The 14,302-nt window shown below is 43.9% G+C and overlaps 1 protein-coding gene across 13 annotated transcripts in view; it reads left to right on the top strand.

Annotated features, from left to right (window-relative positions):
• The window catches only part of TNS1 (tensin 1), a 338,276-nt gene that overhangs the window by 61,163 nt on the left and 262,811 nt on the right, over window positions 1-14,302 (top strand). The window lies entirely within an intron of this gene.

Raw genomic sequence — 14,302 nt, forward strand, 5'->3', positions numbered from 1 at the left:
AGACATATCCCCACCCCCTTCTCTCAGAATTCAGGAAAGGTCAGGGAGGTGAGAGAGCTATTGGGAGAATAACCTCAGGCAGGGGTTAACTTCAGAGTCTGAGAAAGAGATAGGATAGTTTTGGAGTTCTGGTGTCCAGATGTTCAGATGCCTCTGCTGGGAGGGCCAGGATATCCCACCTTGTTTACAGGGGTGGGGATAGGGGGGTATTTCTTGGAATAGGGGAGACCCTTCTGTCTGGGTCCAGGGGAGAGACCATCTTGTTTTGAGGTGGGGGTAATGGAAAAAAATGAATTTAAAGCCACAAGTTTGGTCAAATGTGGGAAGTGGCATTCTATGATTCTAAATGTTTATTTGACCTATAGAAGAGATGCTGGCAGGGACAGAATCAGTGGGCTTTGTGAGGGTGGAGAGGAAAAGATTAGAATGGGGGAGGTTTGAGGGGATGGAGTGGGAGTTAGGGGGATGAGAACTGATTAAGGGACTTCATGTCTCTGGAGCACTGCTATACAGAGACTGGTGGGCAGCTGTTTTTCATCTCCATCAAGGCTGCAACATGAGGAAAAGGGGTTGGCACTTCTATAATAGGAGGGATGGAGGTTAGACTTCCTGTGCGTTCTCTTTCCTTGGAAGCCTTTGAAAGAATAGGAGAGGGGGCAGCTAGGTGGTTCAGCAGATTTAGAGCCAGATTTTGAGAAAGGAGGTCCTGGGTTTAAATATGACTTTGGACACTTCCTAGCTATGCAAGTCACTTTAACCCCCATTGCTTAACCCTTACTGCTTGCTCTTCTGCTTGGGAACCAATACATAGTATTAAATCTAAGACAGAAGGGAAGGGTTTTAAAAAAAGAAGAGAGAGAACCTTTCAATGTGTAAGGGTAACTAGAGGAGCCCATTCTGCCAAGGGGCACAGGGATGAATTAAATGCCTCTGGGAAGATCTGGCCAGCCCTTTGTATCCCATCCTGTCCCAAATTAAGACCTCAGTCAATGTCTAGCAGTTTCTCTCCTCTCTGGGTCAGAGGTTCATTTGGCCCTCTCTAACCATATCCCAGAGACCCAGAGTCCTCAGTTCTAGCCTTTAACATCTCTTTTCTCCAGGAAGAAGCTCACTTGTTTTTTGTTTCTTTGTTTTGTCAGATGTATCAGTAACCCCAAAGGAGCAGGAATTTCCTTAAAAATAAAATCTCAAGGGGGCAGCTGGGGTGGCTCAGTGGATTGAGAGCCAGGCCTAGAGATGGGAGGTCCTGGGTTCAAATCTGACCTCAGACACTTCCCAGCTGTGTGACCCTGGGCAAGTCACTTAACCCCCATTGCCTAGTCCTTACCACTCTTCTGCCTTGGAACCAGTATACACAGTATTGATTCCAAGAGGGAGGGTAAGGGTTTTTTAAAAGGCAAATAAATAAATGAAATCTAAAAAAAAAAAAACATTTTCTTATTGCTATCTTTTGATTTCATATTGCCCAATCCCACCCTACCCCCAAGTCTCCTCTTAATGCCTCCTAGGAGTTTTTTTAAAGAAAAAAAAAGAGGAAAAAATCAGCAAAACTGATCAATAAATTGAAAAAATTGATACTATATGCAGTGTTCCACACCCATGGACCTCCTGTTTCTTGCCTTTGCTGACGAGTGGGAGAAAAAAACCCTGTTCTTTTGGGAAAATCCCTTTCCACTCTATTTCATCCTATTTTTCACCATTGTCACTAGCCAGGATAGATTCTCCCCTGAATCCTGATGCAGGTAACTTGGTTGGGAGATATATTTCACTGTTCCTAATGCTGAGCTAGTCCTAGGACCCTCTTTATCTCCTCTTCAGATTTTGATATTAACTTTTATATCTGGATGTTATACCTCTTCCTCTAATTCAACATGTCCCAAACTGAGCATGTCCTAATCTTTCCCCCTAAATAGGGTCCTCTTTCTGGCTTCACTGTTTCTGTCTGATACAATGTACAAGTTTCATGAAGTGGGAACTCTTTAGTTTTGTCCTTATATCCCTAGAACCTGGCTCTTTCTTGTTGTTCATTTCAGTTGTGTCCAACTCTTCGTGACCCTTCTTGGGGTATTCTTAGCAAAGATGCTGGAGTGGTTTGCCATTTCCTTCTCCACCTCATTTTATAGTTGAGGAAACTGAGGCAAATATGGTTAAGTGACTTTCCCAGGGTCACAGTTACTAAGTGGCTGAGGCTGGATTTAAACTCGGGAAGACAAGTCTTCCTGACTCCAGTCCCAGTGTTCTATCCACTGTGCCATCTACCTGCCCTATAGTAAAAGCTCCAAGCTCATGGATCACCTGAAATTTATCTCAATTTATCTTCACAAGAACCCTTAGCCCCCTTCTATTGATGAGGAAACTGAGTCTGAGGGAGATTAAGTGATTCTCCCAAGATTGCATAGATAATAAGGGTCTGAGAGCACATTTGAACTTGAGCCTTCCTACTATGCCACCTTGTAGGCTTTTAAAAATGTATTTTCCCCTGAAAACCATTGCCTTCTATCATACTATTAGTTCTAAGACAAAAGGGCAAGGACTAGGGCATTGGGAGTTAAGTGTCTTGCCCAGGATCACACAGCTAAGAAGTGTCTAAGTCCGGATCCCAGCCCTCCGGATTCCAGGTCTGGCTCTATCCACTGTGCTAACAAGCTCCCTCTTAGAAATCACTCAGTCTACTGAAGGGACTTGAGAAATCCAGTCAGAATAGGGTGAGAATCTTCCTATGCTCTGCTCTGCTCTGCTTAGTTCCATAGACTATCTTGGAGGTATTACAACTTCACCATGCCTTTCTTCCCATCCATCCCTCAGACTTCTGCCAAGATCATCTATCTTTTGCATCTATCTGGTCATGCCACATTCTTCTGCTCAAGATCTTTGCCCATGGAGTACAGGTGAAACTCTGCCTGGCATTCAAAGCTTTTTCTAAGCAAGAAAATTGTCTACCTTTTGGGTCTTACCTGATGCCAATCTCTTGCCTCTTTCTGTGCTCCAGGCAAACTAGATTCTTCACATGGGCAGCCTATGCTTTGTCCTCTTTAGGCTCTTACTCTAAAAGGGGAGCACTTGCAACTTGTTCTCCAAATTGGGAATGTCTCTCTTGTTGTATTCTCCCCACTTGTTGAATTTCTCCCAGACTTCCTTTTTCTCACATGGCACTTTACATCGTGTGTGTGAGAGAGAGAGCGAGAGAGAGAGAGAGACAGACAGACAGACAGACAGAGACTGACAGAGAGATACGCTGAGAGGGGAGGAACTGAACTTCTAATTTCATAGGTTTAGGAAACTTCTATTTTTGCATCTAGAACCCCTTGTGAAGCCTGTGATTCCATTCTCAGACTAATGTCTTTAAATGCCCAAAATATAATTCATATGATGACAAAGGATCGTGATTATGTCAAAATAAAGTTATTAAAATATTGAAAGTTCCAAGTTCATGGACCCTCCTGAAATTTATCTCCCAATATGTTGGGGGGTCAGTGAATTCCAGGTTAAGAACCCCTGGGGTGACTAAATAGCACAGTGGATAGAGTGCCATGCCTGGAGACAGGCTTCAAATATGGCTTCAGATACTTACTAGTTGTGTGACCTTGGGTGAGTCACTTAACCCCAATCCTCTAATCCTTCTTGTCCTTCCTTCTTAGAATCAATATGTTATCTATTTTAAAACGGAAGGTAAGAGTTGTAAAAGCAAAAAAGAACCCCTTCTCTGTGGAAACAGGTTGGTAGTTTCTCTGAAATACCCCATGGTATTAGGGAGTCTAAGCCTGGTTCATCCACAGTTTCAATGACTGGCCTCTATATGTTAGAACTCAGCTTTGCGGACCCAGATCCTGGCCCTCTGTGGGCTGCACCATGCTGTCTTCCTTTGTGCTTTGTATGATCTGTATAGGTGTCTCATTCTCCATTAGATTGTGAATAAGTGAGTGTGTGTGAGCACATATGTGTGTTGTATGAACAGGTCTGATGGGCTTTCCCCTATGACTAAGCTTTAATAAAAGTAAGGATGAATAGGGGACAGAGAGAGCCACCTCAAAGATATCAGTTCTGTTCCCCAGTTTAGGTATAGAGCAGGGCTCACCTGGAGGAGGAGGTAGTCTAGGGTAGTGGTGAACCTTTTAGAGACCGCATGCCATGCCCTGATCCTGCCCCCCCCTCCCACAGAGACAGTGTGCTGTGCTGTGCCTCCCCCAAGCTGAGTGCCACATGGGGGAAGGAGAAAGTATTTTCACTGAGCTGCTGGGCAGAGGAGCAATTCGATATGGTGGAGAGGGGGAAGGGAGCATCTCTGCCTTTCTAGTAATGAAATCTAGTGGGGGAATGATAGTGGGCATGCCCACAGAGAGTATGCTACATGCCCTCTTTGGCACCCGTGCCATAGATTTGCCAGCACTGGTGCAGGGTCTGTTGGAGGTCATTCTGGCCTCATTCTTCCTTACTTGCAGGCTTGAGATGGGGCTATGAGAGCAAACTCCTGCCTGTCATGTAGAAGTCTTTTTTTTTTTTAATTAAAAATTGTTTTTCTGCTGCCCCCTCCACCCCCATAACATGTAGGAACAATTCTTGCCAATTGATTTCTGACATTCTTTGACTCAGACTGCCTCCTTTTTCCTTCTCTCCCCCCACCCCAGACAGTAAATACTCAGGTATAGGTCATATCAGTGCTTTCATGCAATACATATTTCCATATTCCCCACAGCATAGAGGTCTTTCCTGTGTCTGTTTAAAATCTCCTATTGTTAGTATCAGCTCTGCCTGGCACCACAGCATGATCTGCTGATGCTTAGGAGACCAAAGTGTCGCCTCATTTTAGGCTCAGCCTCCCCTAACGGACCATGGGCTTCCTTATAGTTTACCCACACATCCCCTCCTCTCTGTCCAGTCCAATAAACATTTATTAGACACAGCTACCAAAGCAATACCCCTAAAGGGAAGACCTGGATGGGTCACTCTCCTGCTCATTAAAGTCTAGTGGCTCTCTGTTACCTATAGGACCAAACAGAAGAACCTCTGTCCAGTATTTCAAGCCCTTTGCTGCCGGGCTTCAAAATGCCTCATCAGGCTAATTCTATTCCCCTACTCTTTGTGCCCTTCCTTCCTTCTATGGGCTGGTCAAGTTGGCTCTTGTATCCCCAAAGCAGAGTCCAATGACTGACTTATGGACAGTAAGTAAGCACACTGGGGCTTAATAAATGCCTCTTGACAGACTGCAAAGCATTGTGCTAGACTCTAGAGAGTCAAACAGTAAATCAACATTTATTAAGCGCCTATGATATACCAAAGACAAAATGAGAATTAACCCCTACCCCTAGGCAGCTTACAGTCTGCTGAATAGTCTGACCCTTTAGATTAGATGGTTAACCAAGGAAACAGTCATGGACAGAGAAGAAGGGTGGCCTAGCAGAAGGCATGTCTGTGGAGTCCAGAGGGTGGTGACTATGGAAAATTTGGGGAAAGCTGGAATATCTGCAAGACTTCTCTTAGCATGAGATTCTGAGGTGCTTTATTAGCATAGACAAAACAACGAATTAGGTAGAACTTGGTCTGCTCATAAAAACACAATTTTAATATAAAATCTGTAAGTCCATCAGGCAATAGTTACACATTTGCTAACGGAATTTACTAGGAAATGTTTGATGCTTTTATTACAAAGCAGAGATCTGAGCTTTAAGGAGTTATGCATCTCAGAGATCTTGTTGCCCTAGGAGAAATCCAGGACTATGATAACAGAAGAAACACTTAACATTAGAGCAAAAAAAAATGTTTTATGCACTTGATGTGAAACAGCCTCTTGTTCGGAATAAGAAGCTGGAGGGGAAAAAAGAAGAGACACAGAGACAGAGACAGAGGAGGGATAGAGAGAGACAGAGAAAGGAGAAAGAAAGGAGGGCAAAAGGAGGAAGAGAAAGAGGTGGGAGAAAGGAGGGAAAGAGAGAAAGGAGGAGAGCAGGGAGAGAGAGATAGAGACAGAGAAGGAAGGGAGAAAGAAAAAGGAGAAACAAAGGCGGGAGAGAGGGGAGTGAGGGGGTAAGGAAGGAGGAGAGAAAGGAGAAAGAGAGGAGGTAGAGAGAAAAAGAAAGGAGAGAGGCAAGAGGGAGGGAGAGAGGGGTAAGGAAGGAGGAGAGAGAGAAAAAGAAAGGAGAGACAGAGAGAGAGAGAGAGAGAGAGAGAGAGAGAGAGAGAGAGAGAGAGAGAGAGAGAGAATTAGTTTATTTTCCATCTCCCCCCCTCCCCCCAGGGAAGAAAACCCTTTGGTTTTTTGGTCAATTGGATACTTTGCAACAACATGAAATCTCATCCCCTGGGTCTCATTTTTTGAGTGGGACGGTCTCTTCTAAGGTGGCCTCTTTTCTTGTGAAAACTGCAACTCCCTCTGGAGGCAGGAATGCTGGATTGCAGCATGTCCTTGCCTCTGAGATTCCCTCGACCCGAGTCTCCCCCCCCACCCCCTTCGCCGCCTTCAACCTTGTCCTTGGGCTACAGGAACTGGACTGATTTGATACAGCAGATGGTTTTAGATCAAAACCTTCCTGTTGCGTGGTTCTTAGAAACTTTTTTTTTTAAGGGAGAAAAGGCCAGTGAGCACCTTACCTTAAGCATCTCATGCTCCATTAGATTCTGAACCAAATGCCATAAAGTATGCAGAAGGCTTTGTGTGCTAAGCGTTATCATTTTCAAAAATTATAATCCAAATGTTTTCAATTATGTTAATCTCCAGAAAGAATGGAACTCCTTCCTCCCCTCTCCTCTTCAGCCTTGAGAGGCTGAAGGAGCAGCGGATTGGGATCGAAGCCTGAATTTGGGAGGACCTGAGTTCAAATCTAAATTCAGACTCTTCCCAGCCGTGTGACCTCAGGCAAATCACTTAACCCTGATTGCTTAGCCCTTTTGGCTTTTCTGTGTTTGAATTGATACCAAGACCGAAAAGTAAGGGTTTAAAGAAAAAGAAAGGAGGAAGAAGACCATGGATGGGACATACTCTACAGTGGAAGCTCAGAACTGGAGGGGCCCTTAGAACTCACCTTTTCAGACTCTTCATTTCATATGTGAGGAAAACTGATGTCCAGAGAGGGGAATTGGCTTCATCCCTCAAGTCAGGCTAATTATGTGACCAAGCCCAGGGGACTCCAAAAGTCCTGGTCCAGACAAGGCAGTGGGAAACAAAAATCACAGGCTCTGTGAACAGGATAGCAGCTGGTCTGACTCTTACCTGAACAAGAATCCCTTAACATCCTTATCTATTGGGCACCCAGCCTCTACTTTCAGATGAAGGGTGACCTTAGGAAAGGCCACTTCCTCTGCTTAGACCTTAGTTTTTTCACCTGGGAAATAAAGAAGTTGGCCTAGATGGCCTCTTAATACTTCTTTCATTTTTTTTAACCCTTACCTTCCATCTATGAAGAGTGAATAAAACTCTTTTTGTCTATCAATCAGTGACTTTTAAGTTAATTAATAAAAAATTTAAGACTTGTAAGTTAATCAGTCAAAAACTTAAGTACCCCTTGTTGATTGATAGACAAAGAGAGTTTGATTCACTCTTCAGGAATCTTAGAATCAGTATTGTGTATTGGTTCCCAGGCAGATGAGTGATAAGGACTAGGCAGTTAAGTGACTTGCCTAGGGTCACAAAGCTAGGAAGTGTTTGAGGCTAGATTTGAACCCAGGACCTACTGGCAATAGGTCTGTCTCTCTCTATCTGATGAGCCACCTAATTGCCCCCCTCTTCTGCTTTTAAAGCCTTTGATTCTACAGTGTTCAAAGGCACAGGATTCAGAGTCTGAATCCTTGAGCTTTAAACCTGGTTCATCATTTATTTATTCTAGTTGTATGACCCTAGGCAAGTCACTAAACCTCTCTGAGGACCAATTTTTACATCTGTAAAATGAGGATCATAACTATGTACTGTAGAGTATCCAAAGAACTTGGGAGCAAAGTTAAAACATGGCATATGAAAGGGAATATTATTAGCAGGCAATGGGGTAAAATTGTCCTCTCCCCTTTCTTGGAGTTCATTGAAAATGTCTGTCCTGGAAGGAGGGAGACCACCCAGCCTGGTGGCAAGAGAGGTCCCCCTGGGATTGATCCCCTCCTGACGGCTCTGTCTACAGTTAACATGGGCTGGCTTCAGCAGACCCCAGGGAAGTGTTCAGACACAGGATGCAGAGGGGAAGGGAATGACTAGATAGCCTGCAGAGCCAGCAAGGGCTTGGGCACTGAGGGACTTTGCTTCCCATCCACCACCTCCTACCATGCCCCCTTATGGGACGGAGATGGTGTGTGTGTAGAAACAGACTCTAACCCTTTCACAGCAACCCACTGTTTCCAAGACTCCTAATGTGGCTCCACCCTCAACCACAGTACAACTGCCTTCATCATGGGTAGCCAACATCTGGCAGACAGGCTTGGCTGGGAGGGAAGGGAAGGAAGGAGAGGAGAGATTCTGCCAGAGGGCCAGGAAATCTCTTATGATAGTTTGGGTAAGTCATTTAATCCCTCTACACCTCAGTTTTCACATTTGTAAAATGGTAATAATAACATTTGTTTCCTTTTGAGACCCGTCTAAAATCCTACCCACAGGAAGCCTCTTCTGAGCTTTCTTCATTCTAGTGCCTTCCTTATGTTGATGGGCTCCAGTTTATGCTGTCTATAGCTTGTTTGTGTATAGTATAGTGATTTGTATGTTGCCTCTCCTGTTAGATTGTGAACTTCAAAGAGCAAGGACAGCCTTTTACTTTTCTTTGTATCCGTAGCATCTGGTACACAGCAAGGGCTTTATACATTTTTATTGGGGTAGCTAGGTGGCTCGGAAGAATGCCTGGCATTCTTCTCGCTTGGAAAAGATACTTAATATTGGTTCTAAGACAGAATGTAAGAGTAACTTACTAAGTATCACTTCTAAGGCAGAAGAGTAGTAAGGACTAACTAAAGCAACTGGGGCTAAGGGACTTGCTCTGGCTTACATAGCTAGGAGGTGTCTGAGGCCAAATTTGAACCCAGGACTTCCCTTTTAGATCTGGCTCTCTACTAAGCAATCTAGCTGTCCCATGGCATAAAGACTGACTCACAGGATTGTTGGGAGAATAAAATGTGGTATTGGATCAGAGAATTAAATGTCCATCCCCCTCATTTAAAACTTAAGAAGATTTAATTTTATATCACTTCTTTAGCTGATATATCTCTCCCTTCTCACCTAACTAGTGAGCCATCCCAATAATAATGAAAAAAAAAAGAAAAAGAGGCAATTCAGTAAAATTGTCCAGTACATTAATGGAGTCTGAGAGTGTTTTGCATGGTCCCACATCCCAAATCCTCCATAGCCACAAAGAAGGGAGGGAAGCACATTTTTTGATCCATTCTCTGGGACCAAGCTTGGACACTATAATTACAAAGCATTCAAAGTTATGATTTTTTCCTGTTGTTGTTTTTTCTTTAAATTTGTCATAGTTATTATTTACATTTTTGCCCCTAGTTCGGCTTACTTTTCTTTGCAGAATTCATATAAAGACTTCCCTTCTCTATATCCTTAATGGTCAAGTTTCTTATTGTGCAGTAATCTATTGCCTTCATGGACCACAATTTATTTAGGTGGGCAGTTGCTCGGTTTCCAATTCTTTGTTCCTATAAAAAGTATTGCCACAAATACGTTGCCATTTCTGGGGCTCCTTGTAGTATGTGTCTAGCAGTGGGATCTCTGCTGACCTCTTAATTTAAAGAAGACTGAGGCCATAGAATGTAAGTGGCTCGGCCAAGTAGTGAAACTAGTATTGCAGCTCCAAAGCCAGAAATCTTTTCACTATACCATTTGCCTTCAATGCCTACTCCATATAAGGCACTTTGCAAACCTTAAAGCGCCACATAACTGTGAGCTGTTATTATTATTGGCAATAATATAACGACTTCTGTTTTTTCATCAGTAAAGCAAGGAGGTTGGACTGGGATCCTATAATCTTATGCCTGAGGACTCATCTACTCATCAGGACATTCTTTTAAGATTCAATCTACCCCCTCTATAACCAGACCCTCCACGAGAGATTGCCCTTCTCTCTCACCCATTGCCTTGACTCTGATCCGATGTGGTCAAGGCTCAAAGAGGCTGAGAGTGTGCTGGGACTTTGAACTGGGGACTGGATGATGGGGAAAGGACTGAGAAAGTTGCCAGGCTTTGGGAATTTGGGTTAAAGACATAGTGGATCTCAAACTACCCTTGGGCAAGGGCGTTCTTAAGCCAAGAGTCTTGGCAAGGAGAAATGTTCTGGGGAGAGACAAGTTAGTTGCATCAGCCTGAAGGCTGATTTTCATTTTGGGTCCCTGTTTTCCTCTCTGTTCAGCGTTGGCAGAGTAATGAGCATTCCTTGCCCCTCCCTGCCCCCTGCTCCTTCTTAGTTCTAGGGGACCTGGAATAACTGATTTCCCCCCAAAGCTTAGTGCTTCCTTCTTTCACCATATCACACTGTTCTTGCCTTTGAAAGGTCTGGAGGGGAAATCTTTTCTCCTTAATTTTTTTGTAGGAAGGGGCTTTAGGGAGAGGACTTCTAGATTTAAGAGGGAGGAGACCTTGGTCTAAAAACTCTCATTTTACAGAGGAGAAAACTGAGGCATAAAGTGATTTGGCGAAATTCATGCAGTTGAGAGCAGAGCTGGGATTCCAAGCCAGATCCACCTTTCCAGGCTGCCTCCCCATTGGAGATAGAGGCTCTCATTTTAACTCTGAATCTGATTTAAGAACTTTTCTGGATGGAAACTCTGTTTCTTTTTCTGTTAAATGAAAAGGTTAGAAGAAATAGCCCAGTCATCTTATGGCTAGATTTCATCATAACTCACATTTAGATGGTGCTTTAGGGGCTACAAAGCTCTTTCCTCCCAACCTTGTGAGGTAGGTGGTAGTACAAGAATTGTTACCTTTATTTTGGCTATGAGAAGTCACGGTTATTGTTTTGTGTTATTTGAAGCAGATTTCCAACTCAGGTCTTCAGATTAAGACAAGGTTTCTTAACCTGGAATCTGTGAACTTTTTTTTTCTTTTTAAATGCTTCATCTCCCATGTTAGAATCAATATTGTATATTGGTAGGCAATGGGGGTAAATGACTTGCCCAGAGTCACATAGCCAGCAAGTGTCTGATGCCAGATTGGAACTCAAGATCTGCCATTTCTAGGCCTGGCTCTAGAACCAACCACCTGACCCCCCCCATGAACTTATTAAAAAAGTTTTTTGTTGACTCTCTCATTATAACTGGTTTCCTTTGTCATCCTGTGCATTTTATTTTATTTTATTTATTTAAAAACATTGTTCTGAGAAGGGGTCCATAGGCTTCAGCGGACTGCCAAAGAGGTCAGTGACACTAGGGTCTCCTCCAACACTAAGGCTTTATTGATTTGTGGTTCTGTGGGCTGTGGGTTAATAGCAGGACATTGTCAAGGAGTTTGTCTATCACTATCATGGGACTGGATGGACTAGTGTATATGGACTGATCTGGAAAGGGTGATGAGATGAGCTTAAGCAGGGATAGGCTGGTGTTCCCACTTGGCCACTGGAATGCCAGGACTCTGGGGTCCTTGCATTGTGGTGAGGGGAATTGGGGCTGATGCTTTCTTGAGTCACTTCCATCTTCACTCTAGAAGCTGCAAAGCTGAGCTCCAGGATCTTCTTCTCTCCCTTCCTCCCCATTCCACAAGCCTTCCCTTACACCATGCTAGTCCTTGATTTTAGGCTGCCTGTTGTTTACTTGGGGCTGAGCCTTCCCTTCTGAATGTACTTTATGTGACAGCTGGAGTGATGGAAGGGGAAGGGGGCAAGGCAAGGTCTTGGGCATGGAATGGAACCCAAAGATAGTCAGGACAGAAAGGAAAGAGAAACCAGGGGGGTCCAAAGACTTTATGTTGGAGCCCCCCCCCCCCCCCCACCAAAAGGCAAAGGAGTAAAGGCTATTAACTTAGTGGCCTTGTGGATTTGCATAATGCTCACTTCAGAGGAAGAAATGAAGTCACAAGGTCCCTAGTTCCTGGTCCCCAGCCCCATCCACCTACCCACCCCATTCCAAGCCCTGCTGATGAAGCCTGGCTTAGGTTGATCTGGAGCCTCCGGCTCTGTGCGGTTTGCCTCCCAGAGCTGTTGTGAGGACCAGTTATAATAATGTGTGCCCAGGGCTTTAGAAACAAAAATGTGCAACAGAGATATCAGAGACTAGTTTGAATTAATTTTGGGATAGCTAGAGGATAGTTATAGGTGCAGTGATGGAGGGTATGAAGACCAGCCTAGCTAAGTTTGGAGCGGTCAGGCACAACAACCCTTTAGGTGGTACTGGGATCGCCTCCATTACCTGACTGTGGTCAGGAAGTTGTTTAGTTATTTACAGTTGTATCCGACTCTTCATGACCCCATTTGGTGTTTTCTTGGCAGAGGTACTGGAGTGGTTTGGCATTTCCTTCTCTAGTTTTGTTTTTCAGATGAGGAAAATAAGGCAAAGAGGGTTAAATGACTTGGTCAGGGTCATATAGTGTCTGAGGCTGGATTTGAACCCAGGTCTTCTGACTCAAGGTTGGTCCTCTATTTACTTCACCTCCTAACTGAGGAAGAGTTGAGTTCAAATTTGGCAGAAATGTCCATATCTCTACAAGCCCTATCTATGTAACTTCTTTCAGCCTCAGTTTCCTCACCTGCAAAATGAGGACAATAATAGCATTGACCTCATAGGGTTGTTGTTAGGCTCCAGTGAGATATCAGATTTAAGCCACTTTGAAAACCTTATAACACCACTTTAATTAGATGCTGTTATATAGAGGGGGATGAATTTTTTTTTTCTCATCTGTAAAATGGGGACAGTAAAAATACCTGCTTCCCAGGGTGGTTGGGAGGATCAAATGAGATACTTGCTAAGCCCTCTGCAAACCATACAACACTATATAAATGCTATTTTGGCTTTTATTGATGTTTTTATGAATATTCTTCTTCATTATTATTATTATTATAATTATTGTAATCCTTGTAGACTGTCTACCCCAAATTTTTGAGGGGTTTGTGTCTATGTGAGTAGAGACACATATTGAAAGTGCTCAAGTGTTATTCTTCTTCAGCAATATTGAACCGGATCTCTTCCTTTTTCTTGGCCTCTTATTCCTCTACTTTTGACTCTGTTTTTGGTTGAGTTTCCCTCTGCTTCTCTTTGTTGTTGTTGTTGTTGTTGTGTTCTCTCTCTCTCTCTCTCTCTCTCTCTCTCTTGTTTTTCTTCCTTTCCTGGCTCTGTCTTCTCCCCACCTTCTCCCTCCTCCCTCTCTATGTGTCTACCCATCTCTGTGACTCAGTCAATTTTACCCTGGCCCTGGGCCAGACTGTCTTGGGAGATGAATCCTGAGGACATTCTGGATTTATGAGCCTGCGCCGGACTCCATCCCTTCCCCAAAAGTCACGAGAAGCTTTCCTTCCTCCACCCATGTTGGGGTTTCCCCTTCAACGGGAGATGACCCACTGGGAGGAACTGGGTAGATTTCTGCAAACTTAAAGAGGATATGGAACCTCTCTAGAAAAAAAAAAAAAGGACTTAGAAGCAGCTGGGAAAGTCTCAGAGGGGAAGGGTGGTGGGGCTTGGAAAGGAGCTTTAGCTCTGAGCTATACTCCAGGAATGTTGGGATAGTGGACTGTGCTGGCCCCTGCTGATGTGTCTGGGAAATGACCAGAATGGGCAGAGGAAGGAAAAGGAAGGGACCTGTAGAAAAGGGCCTCCTAGGTAGAGTTAGAAAGGACCTTCAGGGCTATCTTAGCCTCTCATTTTAAAGATGAGCTTGTGACTTGGTTAAGGTCACACAAATGGTGAGTGTCAGAAGTGGAATTTGAATCCAGTACTGTGCCCTCAAGTCCATAGTTCTTTCCCCCTCTATCATATTGCTTCCCAAACTGAAATTGTGGAAATTTTGACCCTCAGGGATCTCAGCACAGGAGAGATCTCTATCTCTTTGGACTCCTGAGGGAAGGGGCTTTTTAGATGGGGACCTTTGATAGAAAGAGGGACTGGAATTCTGGCCCAGCTACTGTGTGATTTTCTGGGACTCTCCTTTGTATAATAAAGGGGCCTATTGGATTAAATGATCTCTGAGGTCCTGCTAAACTCGAACCCTACCAAAAGGATGTAAGCAGAATCAATCATTTTTATTTCTGATGAAAACTTTTGCTGTCATCAATGCCATGTTTGTGTGGGGATAGCTAAGTCCTCTTTAAGTGGTGAGTTCCCCTTTCTCTTGCTTCAAAAGGGAAACACAACAACAAAGGTCTTCACAAACACTTGACTTGGGGTCAAGAGACCTGGATTTGAATCC

The sequence above is a fragment of the Monodelphis domestica genome, chromosome 8 (genome assembly GCF_027887165.1).
Source record: "Monodelphis domestica isolate mMonDom1 chromosome 8, mMonDom1.pri, whole genome shotgun sequence".
NCBI lineage: Eukaryota > Metazoa > Chordata > Mammalia > Didelphimorphia > Didelphidae > Monodelphis > Monodelphis domestica.